Source organism: Ranitomeya variabilis, chromosome 2 (assembly GCF_051348905.1).
Source record: "Ranitomeya variabilis isolate aRanVar5 chromosome 2, aRanVar5.hap1, whole genome shotgun sequence".
Classification (NCBI taxonomy): Eukaryota; Metazoa; Chordata; class Amphibia; order Anura; family Dendrobatidae; genus Ranitomeya; species Ranitomeya variabilis.
The window spans coordinates 205,575,291-205,590,615 of NC_135233.1; positions in this window are offsets into that span (position 1 = coordinate 205,575,291).

Genomic DNA, 15,325 nt, shown 5'->3' on the forward strand with positions numbered 1-15,325 from the left:
GTTATCTCTGACGCAAAGATGCTGTCATTCCTGGCGAGATAATCAAAATCCGCACCGGGAATTCCAGAAAGTAAGATATTTAAGCCTCCCGTCCTCCGAACATAGACTACTGACCTGGCTGATGGACCGGAGTTCCGCAAATTGATCTGCCCAACTTTTGTAAGTGCTATTTTGGTGACGCAATAAAAATACAGGATGTTTTAGTGTTATGACTGGTCCCATTTTTACAATTGGGATGGTCTAAAGCAAAGGGAAAGAAATGTCCCCGATTACCACTTAGTATCACCACTTTATAAAGTGACTGCTAAGTCTTCATAGCATTAGAGACAGTTTGTAAGTAGGCTCAATCCTCCTAAGCCATCTCTATGGTCATGTAGGTCATAGGAAGCTGAATAAAATGACACCTTGATATTTGCAATCCGATGTCGTATTCCAGAGAAATCCACAGTTTTCCACATTTTTTCTCAATATGTAAATGAGCTTTTAAGATCTATGGGCCGGACATAGATCTCCCTGAGAATCTGCCTCCAGAGCTTATTGTAAATGAAAGGGTACATTACCAGTGTGAGACATGTAGATCAGGAGAACAGAATGTCAGTCATTCCATGTCTTTCACTAGTATCACCCTCTGTCATCTCTGGAGGCAGATTCTCAGGGAGATCTATGTCCGGCCCAGAGATCTTAACAGCTCATTTACATATTGAGAAAAAATGCGGATTTCTCTGGAATAAGACGTCGGATTACAGATATCAAGGTATCATTTCATTCAGCTTCATTTGGCCTACATATTAATGGTCCGGACCCACCATCTCTGACTTATAGTGAGCAGATGAGAGCGAGATACTTCCCTTCATGATGTCCATATACCCCGATACGGTACGCAGACAGAGGTTGTAAATATGACTTCCCAATTCATGGAGCCCCTTTGTTGTCTTATATAATAAAAAATGACAATAGACCACAATAGATCAACTAATTCCTTCTCTGGTTTTCAATCCAAATCTTTTTTTATTACATTGAATTGTTTGGGGTTTTGATTTTTTTCCATAAAATCCGTAATAGTGAACGCCAGCTTTAAATCTAGGGACGGAATGATGTTCTTAATTTAAACAGAGTTAGCAACTTTTCTTGATCATGATCTGAACTTGATCTTATTTATGAAAAAGGGCTTTCATCTGATTCTGGTTCGCAGCACAATTAAGTTGTCACAACGAATAAAAAACTAACATCATTTGCGAGACTTCATCATATCAAGTTACTGAATGTATGTCCTTTATGTCGGCGCCCGCAGGATCTGCATGGAATTATCATATTACCGGAGGGGCCCAAATCTCCCAGGCCAGATTACAGACTAGCATGCGATATTCTCATTTATAAAGCATTGTCCTCTCCGGACTGGAGATTACATAATCATTCTGGAAGAAGACAGGAATGGAATCACAATAGTTTAGGATACACACAGCCTAATACTCATCTCTTAGGAAAACACAGTGAAAATAATCAAAACTGATGGATCCTTTAGGTTTTTTTTTGCCTTAATTTAACTCCTCGAGAGTAAACCCAAAGATCCAAATTCCATTTTGACTTTTTTTTCAAGACCAATTCGTTTTGGATGTAACAATAAAAAAAAAAAATTCTAAATCTATTTTGCATCTATGTTAATATTTTGTACACGTTTGTCTTCTATACGTTGTCATCTGTTAAACATTGTAACTAAATTACACCATCTTTTTTTTTTTTTATAATTTCCTTATGTTTATTTCTGTAGAAATTATTTTGTTTTGCATCTTCTTTTCTATTTAAAGAGATTACGGAATTTTTTTTTTTTTTTAAATCTTTTCTATTTAAAGGGATTGTTTGGGGAGTATTTCTTTTTTTTATATAAAATAAGTAAAAAAAATTAAAGAATTTTCACCATAGCGATCTTTTCTTCTCCAGTTCCGACACTTCCATCTTTGCAACCAATAATAAATCAATGTCGGACTGGGGTGCCATAGGCCCATCCATAACCAACTCTAGGGCCCCACTTTTCAGCTACATGCAAATGTCACATTATCATCAATCACAGATTTATATAACAATGATCTGGGTAGATTGTTATATGAATAAGATGCCGCCTCTATCTGTACATAGTGAATAAAGTATGCCAAGTACTGCTCATATAAGAGGGTGGTGGCCCACTCTTGCACAACGGCCCACCGGAGGATTCTCCTGTTTTCCTGTTGGCCAGTCCAAGCCTACGGTGTCATGGGATATCATCACTGCAGCAGAATGTAGGGACTGGTCAACATCAGAACATGGATTGATTAAGTGAATATTGCTTTTTTAAATTTTCTTAACACATTCTGATCATTTTGTAAAAAAAACAAACTTTTGCTTCCGTTAAGGATACGAAGTCTTTTTGCTGAGTTTTCCGAGCGGAAAATGAGCAGAAACTCTGTAAGTCTCAAAACTTCTAAAACACTCCGCTCAGTTTCTGCTCTGAAAACACAGCAAAAAAATCTCATTCTATATATATATACACTCACTGGCCACTTTATTAGGTACACCTGTCCAACTTCTTGTTAACACTTAATTTCTAATCAGCCAATCACATGGCGGCAACTCAGTGCATTTAGGCATGTAGACATGGTCAAGACAATCTCCTGCAGTTCAAACCGAGCATCAGTATGGGGAAGAAAGGTGATTTGATTGCCTTTGAACGTGGCATGGTTGTTGGTGCCAGAAGGGCTGGTCTGAGTATTTCAGAAACTGCTGATCTACTGGGATTTTCACGCACAACCATCTCTAGGGTTTACAGAGAATGGTCCGAAAAAGAAAAAAAATCCAGTGAGCGGCAGTTCTGTGGGCGGAAATGCCTTGTTGATGCCAGAGGTCAGAGGAGAATGGGCAGACTGGTTCGAGCTGATAGAAAGGCAACAGTGACTCAAATTGCCACCCGTTACAACCAAGGTAGGCCTAAGAGCATCTCTGAACGCACAGTGCGTCGAACTTTGAGGCAGATGGGCTACAGCAGCAGAAGACCACACCGGGTACCACTCCTTTCAGCTAAGAACAGGAAACTGAGGCTACAATTTGTACAAGCTCATCGAAATTGGACAGTAGAAGATTGGAAAAACGTTGCTTGGTCTGATGAGTCTCGATTTCTGCTGCGACATTCGGATGGTAGGGTCAGAATTTGGCGTAAACAACATGAAAGCATGGATCCATCCTGCCTTGTATGGAGCATCTTTGGGATGTGCAGCCGACAAATCTGCGGCAACTGTGTGATGCCATCATGTCAATATGGACCAAAATCTCTGAGGAATGCTTCCAGCACCTTGTTGAATCTATGCCACGAAGAATTGAGGCAGTTCTGAAGGCAAAAGGGGGTCCAACCCGTTACTAGCATGGTGTACCTAATAAAGTGGCCGGTGAGTGTATATATATATATACATATATATATATATATATATATATATATACAGTTAGGTCCATATATATTTGGACAGAGACAACATTTTTCTAATTTTGCCTTGGAGTCAATTGTCCAATTACTTTTGGTCCCTTTAAAAACAGGGTGGCACATGTTAAGGAGCTGAAACTCCTAAACCCTTCATCCAATTTTAATGTGGATACCCTCAAATGAAAGCTGAAAGTCTGAACTTCAACTGCATCTGAATTGTTTTGTTTAAAATTCATTGTGGTAATGTCTATAACCAAAACTAGAAAAATGTTGTCTCTGTCCAAATATATATGGACCTAACTGTATTATATATATGTGTGTGTGTGTGTGTCCCCTGCAATATATTAATTGGTCCAGTAGTAAAGGCACAAGCACCTCAGATCATGGTAGTCTCAAGGTTCGCCAGGTGAGGTGGATTCTCTAAGGCCCAGGTCAGGGTGGGCACACGGACCCCAGGCATTGAAGCAACAAGCTGGAAGGCACTTGGGCAGCGAGGGCTTGGCACACTCTGGAGCAGCAGGCCGGATGAAGTGAAACCAAGCAGGATAGAAGCAAGTAAAGCACAGTATGGACAGAAGGTGAAACACAAAACATAGAGATCTAGAGTCTCAATCCCAAGACACAGGTGTCTGACAATGTGCCTTAAATAGGACAACGGAGATGATGTCACTGATCCATGCTGGGCAACCTGCAAGCCTCAACGTGGAGCACAACAGAGGGCAGCAGATCAAGGGGAAGGAAGCAGAGCCCGGGGTACCAAAGACAAGTGAGTAGCAGAAAGAATAGAGAATCAAAAGCACTATATATACAGACGTGATGGGACAATACTGGCCCAAATTCATAATATAATGAGCCCCTGCTCCTCTGCCTCACACCCCAATGGTGCTTTCTCATGGAGAGATATCACATCCCTATTATAAACCACGGTCTTGAGCAAAGGAAAATGAATCACGGATTCATGGTCCAGCAGCCACTTTGGTAGTCTGTGGCCCTTGGACCAGAACACTGAGAAACGCCTCCTCCCCAATGCCTCTTCTGATAAGAAGGCTTGGCACAACATCATATGTAGCCTCCATGACATCTACACCACAATGTAACAATGCTAACCACTGAGCCACCGTGCACATAAGTAAAAAAACAGTCACTGCATTCATTAGCTCTGGACCCCAAGGTCTACAAATGAAATGATCGAAGGCAGAGAAGGGCTTAACTTTACATTCTCTCTTACGGTTTTTGGGAAATTAAGGGGCCATTGGTTAATTCTTGTTGTTCATGGGGTTCTCTGCTCACAGCTGCTCCACCCCAGGAGACCAGGGTCCCGAACAATAGGCCAGATTGTCACCATCTAAATCATGAAGAATGAGTTGGTATTTCCACAATGGTGAGGAGCATTGAATTCATTTTAGTCCTTTATCAGATATTTTTACCCAATTTTTTTAAGGGCAAAAAACATGTAAGCCCACTTCCTACAATAACAGCATAGAAAAGATCGCCAGGAAGAGCCAGACGAGACTCTCCACTATCCTGCCAGGATCTCATACTGTGAAGTTAACAACTGATTGAAGTCTTGCGTGTAAGGATAAAGATTGACCTAAGTTTATTAGCGCAGGGTTCCTTTAATACATCCCATATGATTTTAACTTCCTGTTATACCAGACAGACAATAACCAATATTAAAAGGAATAAAAAAAATGAAAATAATTTATATTCAAAAGAATAAAGATGAAGCAGCGATTTAGTAAAATTTTATTTGTGGTCCAAAGGGTATTAAAATAATAAGTACAAACTTGCCACAGTGTTTTGTAAAATAAAAAATTATGCAGCTTTTAAAATTATCGTGATTAAAAATCTGAGCTGTTTTATGCATGCAGCTCCTATGCAGATATTTGTGCCTTCACAGTTGCATACTGCAAATAAGCTTTATGTAGTCTGATCCTGCATTCATTCTCCATTACCTACATTGCAGTGGATGGGATAACAAGGAGAATGGAAAGATAAAATAAAGAAAAAACATGAACAACATCCGCAAGAACAATTAATATCCAATTATGACATGTCATGCATAAAGCAGCTGTAACAGTTATTGGTCTTTGTGTGGCATGGCTGTGTAAAATGTGTGACCATTAGGAAGATTGCCTCCTGTCAGCCACAAAGTTCATTTTCCCTGCGGAACTCTTAGGTTGAATTGCAGGACACTCAGATAAATGGCAATCTGTGTAATGCATAATGGCACCAGAGAACGTAGAAGTGATTCCCAGAGAACATAGAGGTGATTCCCAGAGAACGTAGAGTTGATTCCCAGAGAACGTAGAGGTGTTTCCCAGAGAACGTAGAGGTGATTCCTAGAGAACCTAGAGGTGATTCCCAAAGAACATAGAGGTTAGTCCCAGAGAACGTAGAGGTGATTCCCAGAGAACATAGAGGTTAGTCCCAGAGAACATAGAGGCGATTCCAAGAGAACATCGAGGTGATTCCAAGAGAACACAGAGGTGATTCCCAAAGAACATAAAGGTTAGTCCCAGAGAACATCGAGGTGATTCCAAGAGAACACAGAGGTGATTCCCAAAGAACATAGAGGTAAGTCCCAGAGAACACAGAGGTGATTCTCAGAGAACATAGAGGTGATTCCCAGAAACATAGAGGTTAGTCCCAGAGAACATAGAGGTGATTCCCAGAGAGCGTGGAGGTGATTCCCAGAGAACGTAGAGGTAATTCCCAGAGAACATAGAGGTGATTCCCAAAGAACATAGAGGTTAGTCCCAGAGAACGTAGAGGTGATTCCCAGAGAACATAGAGGTAAGTCCCAGAGAACACAGAGGTGATTCCCAGGAACATAGAGGTAAGTCCCAGAGAACATAGAGGTGATTCCCAGGAACATAGAGGTTAGTCCCAGAGAACATAGAGGTGATTCCAAGAGAACACAGAGGTGATTCCCAAAGAACATAGAGGTTAGTCCCAGAGAGCGTAGAGGTGATTCCCAGAGAACGTAGAGGTGATTTCCAGAGAACGTAGAGGTGATTCCCAGAGAGCGTGGAGGTGATTTCCAGAGAACGTAGAGGTGATTCCCAGAGAGCGTGGAGGTGATTCCCAGAGAACGTAGAGGTGATTCCCAGAGAACATATAGGTCATTCCCAGAGAAAATTGAGGTGTTTCCCAGAGAACGTAGAGGTGATTCCTAGAGAACATAGAGGTGATTCCCAAAGAACATAGAGGTTAGTCCCAGAAAACGTAGAGGTGATTCCCAGAGAACATAGAGGTTAGTCCCAGAGAACATAGAAGTGATTCCAAGAGACCATAGAGGTGATTCCCAGGAACAAAGAGGTTAGTCCCAGAGAACATAGAGGTGATTCCCAGAGAACGTAGAGGTGATTTCCAGAGAACGTAGAGGTGATTCCCAGAGAGCGTGGAGGTGATTCCCAGAGAACATATAGGTGATTCCCAAAGAACATAGAGGTTAGTCCCAGAGAACGTAGAGGTGATTCCCAGGAACATAGAGGTTAGTCCCAGAGAACATAGAGGTTAGTCCCAGAGAGCATAGAGGTGATTCCCAGAGAACGTAGAGGTGATTTCCAGAGAACGTAGAGGTGATTCCCAGAGAGCGTGGAGGTGATTCCCAGAGAACATAGAGGTGATTCCCAGGAAATAGAGGTTAGTCCCAGAGAACATAAAGGTGATTCCCAGAGAATGTAGAGGTGATTCCCAGAGAACATAGAGGTGATTTCCAGAGAACGTAGAGGTGATTCCCAGAGAACGTAGAGGTGATTCCCAGAGAGCATAGAGGTGATTCCCAGAGAACGTAGAGGTGATTCCCAGAGAACGTAGAGGTGATTCCCAGAGAACGTAGAGGTGATTCCCAGAGAACACTGAGGTGTTTCCCAGAGAACGTAGAGGTGATTCCTAGAGGACATAGAGGTGATTCCCAAAGAACATAGAGGTTAGTCCCAGAGAACGTAGAGGTGATTTCCAGAGAACATAGAGGTAAGTCCCAGAGAACACAGAGGTTAGTCCCAGAGAACATAGAGGTGATTCCAAGAGAACATAGAGGTGATTCCAAGAGAACATAGAGGTTAGTCCTAGAGAATGTAGAGGTGATTCCAAGAGAACGTAGAGGTGATTCCCAGAGAACATAGAGGTGATTCCCAGAGAACATAGGGGATAGTCCCAGAGAACGTAGAGGTGATTCCCAGAGAACGTCGAAGTGATTCCCAGAGAACATAGAGGTGATTGCCAGAGTACATAGCGGTGATTCCCAGAGAACATAGAGGCGATTCCTAGAGAATGTAGAGGTGATTCCCAGAGAACGTAGAGGTGATTTCTAGAGAAGATAGAGGTGATTCCCAGAGAACATACAGGTAAGTCTGGTGTTGGCTACAGCCAAGTAAATAGGACATCCACCAAAATGCTAAGCAGCTACGCAGAGGCGGCTCCAGGTTTTCATGCGTACCCTGGAGAAAAAGTCTCAGTGGGCCCCTTTAAGCACATAGTCCTCCATACATTATAATGGGTCCCATATATTGCTCCAAACAGAATAATGGGCCTGTGACAGTGTGATATGGTATGTGGGTATCATTTTGTGTATATTTCTATTTTACTGATTTTCAGTGTTCGCTTGTTGCCCTGTATTATTCTGTGTATTTCCCATATTGTCTAGAGTCTCTATTACCTATGGTTCTTCTTGTCGAGACAGTTCATCGGCGTTCTGGTGTTGGCTTCCCCGCTTGTATTGGATGGAGAAGCTGTAGGGTTGTGAGGACAAGCTCCACCGCAGCAATCTTCCATTGTCGCCTGATACGTGGTTCAGCCATGTGAGGGGGTTGTGGTCTGTAACAATTGTAAAGTCTCTGCCATACAAGTATGGCTGCAATTTTTTTAGCGCCCATACGATGGCAAGGCAGTCCTTTTCAATAGTGGCATAGGCAACTTCCCAATCCAGTAGTTTCCGACTGGCAAAAGCAACAGGATGTTCTTCTCCGGCAGCGTTCACTTGGCCAAGTACTGCCCCAATCCCAAAGGTGGATGCATCTGTCTGCACGAGGAACCTGCGCTTATAATCAGGGGCAGCCAAGACACGAGCAGTGATGAGGGCGGTCTTTAACGCTGAAAAGGCATCCTCGCATGCAGTCGCCTATGTCACATTCCTAGGCATGTTCTTGCGGGTCAGGTCAGTTAGGGGCTGAAGTTAGAAACAAATTTTCGATAATAACCAGCAGTTCCTAAAAATACTAGTACCTGCTTTTTAGTCTGGGGTCTACACCAGTTGCTAATGGCTTCCACCTTGGCAGGCTCAAGCCTTAGGGTCCCACCCCCTACTCTATGCCCAAGGTACTGCACTTCAGCCATCCCTATTTGGCATTTATCAGGGTGAATGGTCAGTCCTGCAACAAGGACAGTCTAGCACTATGCCCAAGTGTTTAAGATGTTCCTCCCAGGTGGTGCTAAAAATGGCAATGTCATCTAAGTAAGCAAAGGCAAAGTCCTCACATTGTTGTAACAGTCGATCTACCAGCCTCTGGAAAGTAGCGGGGGCATTTTTCATCCCAAAGGGCATTCCCAGGAACTCAAAAAGTCCAAATGGAGTAATGAAAGCCGAGCGCTCCTAAGCGTCCTCCGTTATCTGCCAGTACCCCTTGCTCAAGTCTAATGTGGTCACAAATTGGGCACTGGCCAGACGATCCAATAGATCATCAATCCTGGGATGGGGTAAGCATCACTCTTGGTGGCATCATTTAATCATCTGTAATCAACGCAGAATCGTGTTGTACCATCCTTCTTGGGGACCAGGACGACAGGAGAGACCCAAGAACTGTGAGATGGCTTAACAACTCCCAGTCGTTTCATCTCCTCCAGTTCGTTCTTTATCATACCTTGAACAGCTTCTGGAACCCGGTAGGCAACCTGCTGGATGGGGCGTTGTCTGGGGGTTTCCACATGGTGGCTGGTGAGAGTAGTCTTCCCCGGCTTTGAGGAGAAAGCAGCAGCTCTCGGCCTTAAGTACGGCAAAAAATCGTCCTTTTGTATATCCGATAAATGGGAGCCCAGGGGCGCTTGTTCCAGTGATCCTCCCGCTTGGGAAACCTGGAGAAGATCGGGGAGATACTCGTCGTCGGCGGTATCACTAGGGGGGTGGCAGACGGCTAGAACAGGCAGAGATCGGTCGTGGTAGTCTTTCAGCATGTTAATGTGGAAGATTTTCTGTCGTCGACCACTAGAGTTCAGGGCAATAACGTAGATAGTGTCATTAATTTTCTTGACAACCTGATAAGGGCCTTTCCACACTGCTTGAAGCTTGTTGGCAGGGGAAGCAGTAATCATGAGCACTTGTTGTCCTTCCATAAATTCCCGGGTCCTGGCATTACGGTGATACCAAGTGTTTTATCTGGACTGGGCCATTCGCTGATGTTCTTTAGCCAAGGTAGCTGGGCGAGACGGTCTCTGAACTCTAGAACATAGGGAATGATGGGCATTCCGGTGTCTGAGATATCTCCTTCCATGGACCTTCCGGCTAAACAGTAGTTCGAAGGAAGAAAATCCTGTGGACTCTTGGGGAACCTCCCGATAGGTGAAGAGATGAGGCAGGTATTTTTCCCAGTCTTTTTCAACGTCAACAAAAGCCCTCAGCATATTTTTAGGGTTCCATTAAAGTGTTCACATAGTCCGTTGGTCTGCCAGTGGTATGGGGTGATGCGAATGGCTCGAACACCACAGGTATGCCAAAAGGACTGGACCAGATCTGACATGAACTGAGTGCCTTGATCCGATAATATTTCACTATGAAACCCTACCCGGGTAAAGATGGTAACAAGGGCCTTGGCTATCTTTACTGCTGTAATACTGGACAGGGCCACAGCTTCAGGATATCGAGTGGCATAGTCCACCACTCTAAGGATATACATTACGGAGCAAAGGTTTGGACACACCTTCTCATTTAAAGATTTTTCTGTATTTTCATGACTATGAAAATTGTACATTCACACTGAAGGCATCAAAACTATGAAGTAACACATGTGGAATTATATACTTAACAAAAAAGTGTGAAACAACTGAAATTATGTCTTATATTCTAAGTTCTTCAAAGTAGCCACCTTTTGCTTTGATGACTGCTTTGCACACTCTTGGCATTCTCTTGATGAGCTTCAAGAGGTAGTCACCGGGAGTGGTTTTCACTTCACAGGTGTGCCCTGTCAGGTTTAATAAGTGGGATTTCTTGCCTTATAAATGGTGTTGGGACCATCAGTTGTGTTGTGCAGAAGTCTGGTGGATACACAGCTGATAGGCTTACTGAATAGACTGTTAGAATTTGTATTATGGCAAGAAAAAAGCAGCTAAGTAAATAAAAATGAGTGGCCATCATTACTTTAAGAAATGAAGGTCAGTAAGTCCAAAAAATTGGGAAAACTTTGAAAGTGTCCCCAAGTGCAGTGGCAAAAACCATCAAACGCTACAAAGAAACTGGCTCACACGAGGACCGCCCCAGGAAAGGAAGACCAAGAGTCACCTCTGCTTCTGAGGATAAGTTTATCTGAGTCACCAGCCTCAGAAATCGCAGGTAAACAGCAGCTCAGATTAGAGACTAGGTCAATGCCACACAGAGTTCTAGCAGCAGACACATCTCTACAACAACTGTTAAGAGGAGACTTTGTGCAGCAGGCCTTCATGGTAAAATAGCTGCTAGGAATCCACTGCTAAGGACAGGCAACAAGCAGAAGAGACTTGTTTGGGCTAAAGAACACAAGGAATGGACATTAGACCAGTGGAAATCTGTGCTTTGGTCTGATGAGTCCAAATTTGAGATCTTTGGTTCCAACCACAGTGTCTTTGTGCGACGTAGAAAAGGTGAACGGATGGACTCTACATGCCTGGTTCCCACCATGAAGCATGAAGGAGGAGGTGTGATGGTGAGGGGGTGTTTTGCTGGTGACACTGTTGGGGATTTATTCAAAATTGAAGGCATAATGAACCAGCATGGCTTCCACAGCATCTTGCAGCGGAATGCTATTCCATCCAGTTTGCGTTTAGTTGGACCATCTTTTATTTTTCAACAGGGCAATGACCCCAAACACCCCTCCAGGCTGTGTAAGGGCTATTTGACCAGGAAGGAGAGTGATGGGGTGCTACGCCAGATGACCTGGCCTCCACAGTCACCAGACCTGAACCCAATCGAGATGGTTTGGGGTGAGCTGGACCGCAGAGTGAAGGCAAAAGGGTCAACAAGTGATAAGCATCTCTGGGAACTCCTTCAAGATTGTTGGAAGACCATTCCCGGTGACTACCTCTTGAAGCTCATAATAATAATAATAATAATAATTTTATTTATATAGCGCCAACATATTCCGCAGCACTTTACAATTAAGCCGGGACATGTACAGACAATAAATTCAGTACAAGTTAAGACAATTTAAAAATTTAAACAGTGACATTAGGAGTGAGGTCCCTGCTCGCAAGCTTACAATCTACAAGGAAGTGAGGGGGACACAATAGGTGAAAAGTGCTCGTTTTTTCTGGTCTGGAAATTATAATAAATAGGGATTTTCATATAAAAGCTGCATGATCCGTTCATCAGCCCGTGTGTTTAAGTGCAATAGTCAAGTATCAAGTGCAGTTATCATGTGCATGGAGGGTGTGGAGACAGATGAATAGTAGGGTGCAGATTCAGAGTAATATTTGGAAGGAGGGAACAGGGCAAAGTTAGTTTACTGAGTAGTTGATGTGGTAGGCTTGTTTGAAGAGATGGGTTTTTAAAGCGCGCTTGAATAGGTCGGGGCTAGGTATCAAGCTCATCAAGAGAATGCCAAGAGTGTGCAAAGCAGTCATCAAAGCAAAAGGTGGCTACTTTGAAGAACCTAGAATATAAGACATAATTTCAGTTGTTTCACACTTTTTTGTTAAGTATATAATTCCACATGTGTTACTTCATAGTTTTGATGCCTTCAGTGTGAATGTACAATTTTCATAGACATGAAAATACAGAAAAATCTTTAAATGAGGTGTGTCCAAACTTTTGGTCTGTACTGTATTTTTTTCCCGACCAGCTGGGGTGGGCCAGAGGACCTATGATGTTGACTGCTACACGTTGAAATGGTTCTTCAATTATGGGCAGGGATTGCAGGGGTACCTTATGTCGAGCTCATGGATGCCGCATTCGCTGGCACACATCGTAGGTGCGGCAATAATGGGCTACTGACTGCGAGATGCCAGGCCAGTAAAAACTTTTGGTGAGTCTCTTTTCAGTCCTTTTCCTCCCTTGATGCCCAGCCAAGGGGATGTCAAGGGCCAGTTGGAATAGCTGTGCCCTGTACTTCTGAGGCACAATGAGTTGCCTGGTCGTTGTGTCAGGGTTGCCCTTGTCACTGACCTTTGTTACACTATAATACAGTCCGTTTTCTCGAGTGAAGCCATCCGCATTATCTCCCATGTGCCCAGTTTCTGCACTTACCCTAAGGGCTGCTAAGGTAGTGTCACCCTCTATTTCTCTCCTAAACTCCTCTCTATCCCAAGACTCTCCCAATGTAGTAGCAGCGAACGTATTGCTTACCAACTCTGATGCGGTTCGTGGTGGTTGCTCTCCGGTAAGGTCCGGATGATGCAGTGCTTGAAGGGCCTGTAGTCAGGTGACTGCTCCCACAAATTAGCACTGTAACTCCCCAATGTCGTTACCAAGGAGTATATCTGCAGGAAGTCCTCCCATAACTCCAATCCAACACACTTTTTCTCCACAACCATAATCCAAACGTACAGAAGCTCGCTGTATATTTCTGCGGGCACCCCCCGCTAGGACAATGGGAAATCCCGCACCCTAGTGAATTGAGTCGGGCCGAACCACATGGGGGTAAGCGATAGTCAGGAATGCCCCCCATGTCTCTAAATCCTGACACTTTGTATCCATCAATTAAGACATCCTGCAGGTGGTGTTGCCGTTGCTCTGGGTAGCTAAAGGACAAAGGCTGGAGTCCGTACACTCCAGGAGGTGTATCTATGGTGCTGTGGTCGGTGGTCCACTCTGGTGGGGGTGGTGGTAGCTCTTCCTCAGGCAGGATGGAGTGCACAAGATGCACTGAACGAGGTGGGGCTGCGTGGGGCTCCATCCGAATCCTTGGGGGACAGCCAGACTGCAAAAGTCCAAGTTGCTCACACCCATAACATCTCCTCTCTGTGATACCCCCAGGTCGTGGTCAGAACTGTTCGGGCCCAGGATGGTGAGGCGGGATTGCCATCGGCTTGTGAGCCGGCCCTAACAGCAGAGCGGTGACGTCACCGCTGTGCTTTGCTTTCCGGCCGGCACTGACACACTCAGTGCAGGAAGCTCTGAGCAGCAGCGCGGACGCCGGGGGACGTGACAGACATCAGAGAGTGAGTATGTACTGTTTTTTTTTTTACTTTTACAATGGTAACCAGGGTAAATATCGGGTTACTATGGCTACGTTCACATTTGCGTTGTGCGCCGCAGCGACGGCGCCGCAACGCACAACGCAAACAAAAACGCAGCAAAACGCATGCACAACGCTGCGTTTTGCGCCGCATGCGTCCTTTTTTTCATTGATTTTGGACGCAGCAAAAATGCAACTTGCTGCGTCCTCTGCGCCCGGACACGGGCACCACAGGGACGCATGCGGCGCAAAACGCAAGTGCGACGCATGTCCATGCGCCCCCATGTTAAATATAGGGGCGCATGACGCATGCGGCGACGCTGCGGCGCCCGACGCTGCGGCGCCCGACGCTGCGGCGCCGACCGCAAATGTGAACGTAGCCTAAGCGCGGCCCTGCGCTTAGTAACCCGATATTTACCCTGGTTACCATTGTAAAACATCGCTGGCATCGTTGCTTTTGCTGTCAAACACGACGGTACACGCCGATCTGAAGACCAAATAAAGTTCTGAACTTTCAGCAACGACCAGCGATATCACAGCAGGATCCAGATCGCTGCTGCGTGTCAAACACAACGATATCGCTATCCAGGACGCTGCAACGTCACGGATCGCTATCGTTATCGTTGTAGAGTCGCTTAGTGTGAAGGTACCTTAAGTCAGCTAATCCAATTATCAGCCTTTTCGAAGGTAATTGAGACTCTAGACAATATGGGAAATACACAGAATGATACAGGGCAACAAGAGGAAACTATGAAAATCAGTAAAGTATAAATATACACAAAATGATACCCACTTAACATATCACACCATCACATGTCCTATAGTGGTGGGTAACCCAGTAAATAGTGTCCTATAGTGGGTGACCCAGTAGATAGTATGCTATGATGGGTAACCCAGTATCCTATAGTGTGCAACCCAGTATAAAGTGTCCTATAGTGGGTGATCCAGTATATACTGTCCTAGAGTGGGTAACCCTGTATAGCATTCTGTAGTGAGTAACCAAGTATATAGTGTCCTATAGTGGGTAACCCAGTATTTAGTGTCCTATAGTGGGTGATCCAGTACATATTGTCCTATAGTGGGTAACCCAATATATAGCGTCCTGTAGTGAGTAACCAAGTATATAGTGCCCTAAAGTGGGTAACCCAGAAAATAGTGTCCTGTAGTGGGTAACTCAGTATATAGTGTCCTATAGTAGGTAACCCAGTATATAGTGTCCTAAGATGGGTAACCCAGTATATAGTATCCTATAGTGGATAACCCAGTATATAGTGTCCTATAATGGGTAACCCAGTACATAGTGTCCTGTAGTGGATAACTCAGTATATAGTATCAGACCTGGGCAAGATGCGGCCCACGGGCCGCATCCGGCCCGCCTGATGATTTTAAACGGCCCGCCAGCTAGCTGTCACTTCTGACAGCCGCCCCCGGCACCGCTCGGCCAGCGGCCAGACACTTCTGAGGAGGACCGCTGGTGGCTGGAGTGAAGGCCCTCAGCTCATACGCATCGGCCCTG